The sequence below is a fragment of the Eublepharis macularius genome, chromosome 1 (genome assembly GCF_028583425.1).
Source record: "Eublepharis macularius isolate TG4126 chromosome 1, MPM_Emac_v1.0, whole genome shotgun sequence".
In the NCBI taxonomy this organism is placed as follows: domain Eukaryota; kingdom Metazoa; phylum Chordata; class Lepidosauria; order Squamata; family Eublepharidae; genus Eublepharis; species Eublepharis macularius.
The window spans coordinates 202,210,442-202,218,826 of NC_072790.1; the positions used below are offsets into that span (position 1 = coordinate 202,210,442).

General features: G+C 42.9%; 1 pseudogene; it reads left to right on the forward strand.

Annotated features, from left to right (window-relative positions):
• The first annotated feature begins 4,677 nt into the window (after positions 1-4,677).
• Positions 4,678-5,579, forward strand: LOC129325022 (ADP/ATP translocase 3-like; annotated as a pseudogene).
• Positions 5,580-8,385: the final 2,806 nt, after the last annotated feature.

An 8,385-nucleotide genomic window follows, 5' to 3' on the forward strand; every position in this document is an offset into this window, starting at 1 on the left:
AGTTCCTGGGCTGCATTTAGAGAGGAGGATGAGGAAAGGGAAGGCTAAGGAGAGGACGGGTGGGGAGGGAGATAGTGCAAAACCAAGGAGCGAACTGAGAAGTAAGCGGGGAAATCGTGCCATTGGCTTAGTCCATTAGTGTTCGAAGGAGATTAAAAACCGGGGGAGGGTAACCCGCTGAGAGTGGCAAGGGGGCAAAGAAGTGGTGCTGAGGGGGAAACCCTGGACTGAAGCAGATTGGAGGAGCGCAAGCGATAAGCTTTTCGAGGCCCTAATGTTCTATAAAGTAAAGTTTTGACAGAAAGGGATGATCATTATCGTTGCTAGTAGAATTGGCTGGAACGGATTCAGTAGTAAAGCTTGAAGGCAGGGTAAAGGGGCGAGTGGAGAACGCTGCGGTTGGTGCGAAGGGACGGGGCCCGCTCGCGGTTCAGCTTGCCTTTAAAGGGGAAGTTGCTTCCCGAAGCGGGCAGTGCCAGCCGCTATCGGGTGTTTCGGAGGAGCCCACGTACGTCCTTCTCGCCTTGCGTTGTTATAAATGGCAGGAGTTCGGGCGCGCAGAGGACGTGTGGGATGTGGGCGATGCGGAGGGCCGCGTGTTTTGAGCCCTGGGGGTGGGCGGGAGGGGGACCGGGCTGCTGGAATTGGGGTCGTAAACGTCGCCGGGTCTAATATATGGGCGGTGTAAAGTGGAGAGGGTGCGAGCGTCAAGGGGCAAACGGGAGGCTGCTTGTGCTCAGGCTGTTGAGGCACATCGGGACGGGGGGGGGGAGCCTTCGAGAGCCTTCCCCGTGGAAGGAGCTGGGAAAAGGTGTGGTGAGGAGGGGGGATTTGAATGATGCTGTGCTTGTGCGGCAGGGACGTTGCCGGCTCTTCATGGGCGAGGCAGTTGGTTAATTTTACAGCTCAGGCGGGGGAAACCTCCTCCTGAGAAGAGGAGGATGGTGATGATAACTTTGAAGGCAGCTCGAAAATATTTAGGCATGGGCTTGGCCATCGGTCTTTACAGATAGCATTTATCCGGAAGTAGAGAACTAAAAGTCTTGTCGATTTCTGGTGGAATGCATATACTTGCATCGCTTGTGGGCAACAGCTGCAGAATATTGATGGGGTGAAGGTTAAAGCCCGCGTTCAGGAAAACATGGCTTGGGGAAACTTATCTTTTAAATCGTCTTTCAAGTTATGTTGTGGAGGGGGAGAGAGGAAAAGGAGAGTGTGGATCTATTTTTTTTTAGACATTGATTTTTACTGGGATCTAGATGCATGGCACAATATCTGACTATAATGTTGATAGTCCTTTAGAAAGTATTAGTGGTTGGAGGGGATAGATTTTCGTGTTTATGTGGATTTACTGGAGTTGACTTGTTAGATTTGAAAGCAAGATAGACTAAAACACATATTTTAAAAAAATGGTTAGAATCTGATTTTTATTGTAACATCTTTAAAAACAGTTATATTAAGCATTCCTTTCAAAATATCTGACTATAATACAAAACCATCTTAAAATCTACAGTACAATTATGGCCCAATAAAAGGTAAAGGTGTGCAGAAAATGTATAATGTAGAGACATCTAATTCTCTTCATAAAAGAACAAATGAGGAGCAAAAGTAGTGATGAGGTCAAATATTACAAGTACAGTAATGGGGCCTATATTTAATATATTATGGAAATGATTCTGTCAATTTGCTAGCATGAACATTCACTTTCCATAATATAGAGAAAAACACTTCTGGGAAATTCTAGGCACAAAAATTCAAATAAGTGATCTTGTTTGATGTCCAAAACCGAAATCCTGAATTTTACTAGTATTTTCTTAATCTGGTATAAATTGTGTAGTGCAAAAACATATGTGAATTGTATGACCAGAAGTTTTGGATTATGCCTCTGCATGGTATAAAGTACTGTTGTGTTGTACACATTTTGATCACTATTCTAACCAATTGGTGTGCATGTTGAGTAAATAAACAGCAGTTGGATACTTCATTTAATAATTAATCCATCTGGTGAAGGGACTTTTTGTTGTGCTGAGAGCTTAAAAAGTGGACACTTATTAAAATGAGGCTGTTCTGGATCATTTTTAAAAAAAATAGAGGTATGAAATGATGGTATTCCTGCAAAATTTAATTATGTTACAGATTTTACATTGAGTTGGGGATAGGCTAGTATTTCCAGTAGTTAGGGTGTTTAGGAAGAGTTATGGCAATGTAGAACGGGGAGTGATAACTTTCCTCTGCAGTATCACTCAAGTAAAGTTTGAAGAAAAGTTGAGATTTTTAGACACGTGTTTAGATGTTGAGGGTTTGATATACAGAGGATTCCACCTAAAATGTCTGTGCATGTGGGGGGGATTGTTGCTGATTTCCTTCCCCGCCAGTATTCCAGTGGGGTCCTCCATCCCCTAAAAGCAGCATTGGAGGGGCATTGCAAACTGCAGCAGAAGCAGGAATACAGGGAAGTCGCACTTCCACAGACAGAAATCTTCCTTCCATTTTAGATGAGATCCAACCCAATGTCAATAGTTTTATGATGGAATAGTGAAGGAACTGAATCAAACATTCATGGATTAGACATTCCTCTGAATTTGGTTAGGAATCCTTTCACCTGGTGAAATGAAGAGTGTAGTATTGTTCATCAGAATATATCAGGTACCCTTAGGTGGGTGAGGGATACATAAAGGAAACAAAATGGGAAAGTCCAGAATGGTACAGTAAGGTTTATTCAAGAGTTGCATCTTGTTTTTAATTTTTGCTGCTTATGAGGTGACGAAGTTCTCATCTGACGAAGAGAACTTGATTCTCGAAAGCTTATGCTACAATAAAATTGGTTAGTCTTAAAGGTGCTACTGGACTCTTTTTGATTTTGCTACCACAGACTAACACGGCTAACTCCTCTGCATTTATGAGGTGAATATCACCTTGCCACAAAGTTCAGTTTACAGGCAGTATCTGGTACAATATTGATGTTTCTGTGTTCTAAGCAAGCATTCATGACATTTTTAAGGTCCCCCCACCACGTTAACATACTTAATGATGCACTTATCACACAATTCATTCAACATTTAAAATATTTGCTTTGTAGTCTGTGTGAAATGTTATATACTATTTGCATCATGTATATAAGAGCAACTTGCAACAATCGCAAGCAACCACACATCTACACTCAGTCATAGCAGCAGAGAAGTAAAAATTATTCCTTCTTGGTGGAATGTGGCTTTTTCCACACGAGTGATTTACTTCTCTGTTTTTGAGTGTTTGCTTCTCCAGGATTGGATTCATTTTGGCCACAGACCTTCCTGCACACTGCCTTTAATCCCGCTGTCGATGTCGTCTTTTTTTGTCAGCACTGCCATGAAATAAAGAGGGTTATGTGGTGAGGTGCAGATGTCATCATTGGCATCACTGATGCTGTCACATCACCACCACCACCACCTTTTTTTAATGCTTGTGTATGCCCAATCACATTACTATGTTATGACAACCAAAGGTGTTTAGCACTAAGCCGTTAGTAGTGTGGGGGGAGGGGGGACAAAAGAGAAACTAAAGCAAAAGGAAGCCCAGCATGGTATGTATGCAGTGTTGGTGCAGAGTAACCCCAAACACAGAACTTTTACCCAAAAGGCATAGATAGCTAATCTTTGAAAACCTAAAAGTGATCCATGTAACCACAACACAAAGTAACCCTGTCATTATATTATTATGTTATCACATCATTACGCTTGGTTTTTAAAAACATTTCCCCAATACTTGACAACCATGCTCCAAGTAAACATTTTTGTTTATGATTTATTACCATGGTCCAAACAGGAAAGCCCCATCTGGGCTGACCCAGAGCTAGGAGGCAGAGACTGCAGCACCAAGCAACACAACTTCATTTAGTTTTCTTCCCCCCAAAAAACTGTCTTGGAAAAGGAGGGGAACAAGGAAAAGGAGGAGGGGAAGGGAGAGGGAGGAGCTAAGAGGAGGATGGAGAGACCAATCATCAAGAAGTGGCCTGCAGAGGAGGGGGGAGGGTTGGACAGAGGGCAGGAGGGAGGGAACCAAAAGGAAAGTTCTGCACAAATGAAAAAGCCGACTCAAAACTGCATTGAGGAAAAACATTGGGGAATAAGCTCAGGCCGAACATTCAAAGAGAACCCTTGAAAACACCACACTGAAATCTGAAGGGAGAGTAAGCATGTGGAATTCAGATGAAAACCTGAAATGGTATGGGGCCAGAACTGGCAAAAATTGCATATGTGGAAAAGGCCAGTTAAATGGATATGCGCACATTTTGATACAAGTTTTTGCTAACTAGACAGCTGTTTTTCATTCTCTGAAAAGATGAATAAAGATTGCTGGGAGTAACAAATCCATCTTAAATCATCTTCAAGGTGTGCTCTGAAGAAGCACCTTGCAAAGTACAGTGCCAAACCAAATGAGTAAGAGAATTGCCATAATCTTTATTTAGACACTCAAGCAATGTAGTCAGATTTGCTATTTTTTGCCACTTTTCCACTTGTATTATTAGGGAAGCCATTGTATTTATTATATTTATACTCCATCTTTCTAGCTAAAAACCCCACCAAGGTAACTTACAAAATAATCAAATAATAATACATTCCAGTGGCTTTTTGCATGCATTAAGCCGTGCGGACAGCCTCTCCATCACTAGGCCCCTTCCCCTAGTTTGACGTTGTTATGGCAGACCAGGCACTCTTTTTTGCCAAGGACTTCCTGGCGGGCGGTGTGGCTGTGGTGATCAGCAAGATGGTGGTGGTGCCTATAGAGTGAGTCAAGCTCTTGCTCCAGGTACAACATGCAAGTCAACAGATTGCTGCTGATAAACTACAAAGAAATCATCGATTGTGTCATTCACATTCCTAAAGAGCAAGGAGTGTTATTCTTTTGGCATGGAAACTTGGCCAATGTTATCAGATACTTCCCCACTCAGGCACTCAACTTTGCCTTCAAGGATAAGTATAAGCAAGTGTTCTTTGGAGGAGCAGACAAGCATACAGTTCTGGAAGTATTTTGCTGGTAATCTGGCTTCTGGAAGTGCAGCTGGAGCTACATCTCTCTGCTTTGTCTACCCATTGGATTTTGAAAGAACCTGTCTGGCTGCTGATGTTGGAAAGACTGGTGCTGATAGAGAATTCTCCGGTTTAGGCAATTGTTTAGCAAAAATTTTCAAGCCTGATTGCCTATGTGGCTTATATCATGGGTTCAATGTCTCTGTCCATGGTATAATCATCTACAGAGCTACCTACTTTGGAGTTTATGACATTGCAAAAGGTCCAGATCCTCGGAACACACATATTGTGGTAAGCTGGATGATTGCACAGACAGTAACTGGAGTGTCCAGTGTGGTCTCTTATCCCTTTGACACAGTATGGCGCCATATGGTGATGCAGTCCGGGTGTAAAGGTGCTGACATAATGTACTCTGGAACAATTGACTGTTGGAAGAAGATCGCAAGAGACGAAGGTGGAAAAGCTTTCTCCAAGGACCCATGGTCTAATGTTCTGTGAGGCATGGGTGGAGCCTTTGTCCTTGTGTTGTATGATGAATTCAAGAAAGTAACTATCTTGCTAGAATTGTGAGGTTAAATTGAACGGATCATGTAGCGTAACTAACCATTATGGACCATTTGACTTTCAGAAATTCCTGTGCAGAATCTATTTATTGGGGCAGATCATGTTTCTAAGTAGTGTTTAGAAACTACCTTCAGTGAACTGACATACCAATATTCAGGCATCAGAATAGCTCAGTTCAGCTCACTGGTTGTCTGTTTTTCATGTTTATTATAATGGTGGTTGTCCTGTGCCCAAGGCCCCTGATCCACATCTGTCTGCAGATCGGCCTGAAGTTTCAGGTCTTACTTTACAGGACCATACAATCATGTTTGGAGAAGTACTCATTTAACAAATCATGTTTTCCCCACTTGTACTTAAGCACTATATACTGTTTGCACAGCTGAACATCAAGCATTTGTGTTCTTTTAAATTTGGGGCATTCTGTGAAACAATAAACGTACATTCCAGTGACAAAAAACATTTCGACAGCAACAGTACAGCCAAAATGAAATTGGCAGGGAATGCAGCCTGATATAGCAATCAGCTTGTACTTTCCCCCAAAGCTATCCGAAATAGCCAATTCTTCCTTGCTCATCAAAAGATAAACAGTAATGGGGGTTCAGTGGGTCTCTCTAATGAGGATGTTTCACAGCTGAGGCACCATAACTGGAAAATCCTTCCCTTGTGAATTCACCCATCATATTTAAGATGATTTGGCCAGGGGAGGGGAAAGTAAGGCCTGTGATGATCAAGTGTGTATTCAGGTATGTGCATATGAGGAGGAGACTGTCCTTAGCTGCAGAATGGAGCCAGTTGCAGCTGACATGTTTTGGACTAGCAGTTATTATACCCACAGTAGTTAAAGCCCCCTTCACAGTGTAGTCTTGACAGAACATTTCTAGATTTTTCCCTTTAATACAAACTTGTTTTAGCCTCAGTGCAGCACAAATAGCATGGTATTCTGTTCCCACATAAAGGACTGGGAATAGCTATACTTGTATAGCTTTTTAAAAACTATATCATGATCAGCATGAGCTGAAACACCACTAAGGGGAAAGGCAGAGCACATGTGAAAGCTTGGGCAACTGCTGTGTTAGGATTGGATCCACTTGGTGGGATTTATTGCTTTATGTAGGTTTTACTCTTGCACTTCAGTAATGGAATGAGCAGGACTTGTTCAGACTTTAAAGGACATTTTAAAAATAAAACTTCCTTAAGGTTCCAGAGGAAGGACTAGCATGTGGCTCTTGCCTGGGCTCTGCCCATGACAGAAGGTACAGCTTGAGATAAAGCGGTTTAACATCACACCTCCTTCCCCTTGGTTCCCCCTCAGGAGTTCTAAGGTTTCCTCTCTGGCCATCATTATATGAGACTTCCAGGTCAGATACGTTCCTCAACTCCCTCCACAAACTTGCAAGACTGCCAGGCCCCATGACAGCATGGCAAGATATTCCTGCTGCCATAGCAACCAGGCCTCTCCTGCCACAATGTCCTTGCCCTGAGAGTACTGGAGGAGCAGGCAGTTGTTGCTATGGTTATGGTACCATTCACTGCTGCTTTCCCTGCCCACGTGCCCATGAGGTTCTGCCAAAACACTGCCTGAGGGCTAGAACTTCATCAGCGGCTGGCAAGTGATGATGTCAAGTGGTTTCAGTAGGGATTTAACCTTGTTGAACTCATGGTCACTTTTGGAATTTAGAGAATCACAAAATAATGGAGTAAACACCCATGCAAGGGCTGTAACATGCAAAGCATCCTTTAAATGTTTAAGACCCAACACGTCACCTGGGCAATGAACTTTATGTCTTCTGCCCATGTTTACAGGGTTCCTATGCAGGGCAGCAATCCAAAAGAATGAGGGAGAAAATAGCTCTTAAATGAGAAAAATCTTTATTCCCCTAACAATGTACAGAAGGGAAAGTGGAATGGCAAGAATAGCAAAATGAGAAAGTAAAACAGTTGTATACAATAAATGCACAACCTTTGCATAAGCTTGCCTGTGTATGAGCTATTGTTTATTAGGAAAAAACTGGGAAAGGGAAACTGGCTAGCAGTAAGACAGTCCAGGGGGTGCTTTGGCAGGAATAAAGGGGAGAGAGAGAAGTTATGAGTCTGCCTGAAGATAAAAGATGGGCAGTCTGGGGGGTGGGTGATGAAAAGCAGGAACAGAGAGGAAGTTGCAGAGGTCAAAGGAGGGGAAAGTTCAGTGATTTCAGCCAGAGAGTGACGGTCCAGAAAATGAATCGATTGTAAGATTAAGGAAGCAGGCTTGGGCCCCAAACCCAACTATAAATGCAGAATGTCTGAAGGCTGGTTTTTATACCCCAGTAATGATGTCCACAGGGAGGCAGTGGCTTCACTGGGGTAGGATTGGATTTAGGGTGGAGGCCTGAAATCTTCGAGAATTTGAAAATTGCTAAAATTGCCCCATGAGGGAACTTGGATGATGAGACTAGCCACTGAGTTTTAAAATGAAGCTGGGATGTGAGGGAAACATACTTACAGTGTAATCCTAAGCAGAGTTACTCCAGACTGGAGTAACTCTGTTTAGGATTGGAGTTAGATTGGAGTAACTCTGCTTAGGATTGCACAGCTAGCCTGACAATGGTTGCGGCTGGGCTGGAAATTCTGCCTAGGAGTGTGATTGAATTAAGTTGGGGAATGGAGGTTTTGGTAAATTTGATTCAATTAGTCATTGCCAAGGTGTGAGGGAGCACTATAGGCTTGAGACCAAAGGACATTATCAATATGCACCATAGAGCATCCCAGCAAGGGAATTCCTGCCAGTTTCAGGGCCCCTCAATTTAATATCAAGCTGGATACTCAGGCCCCT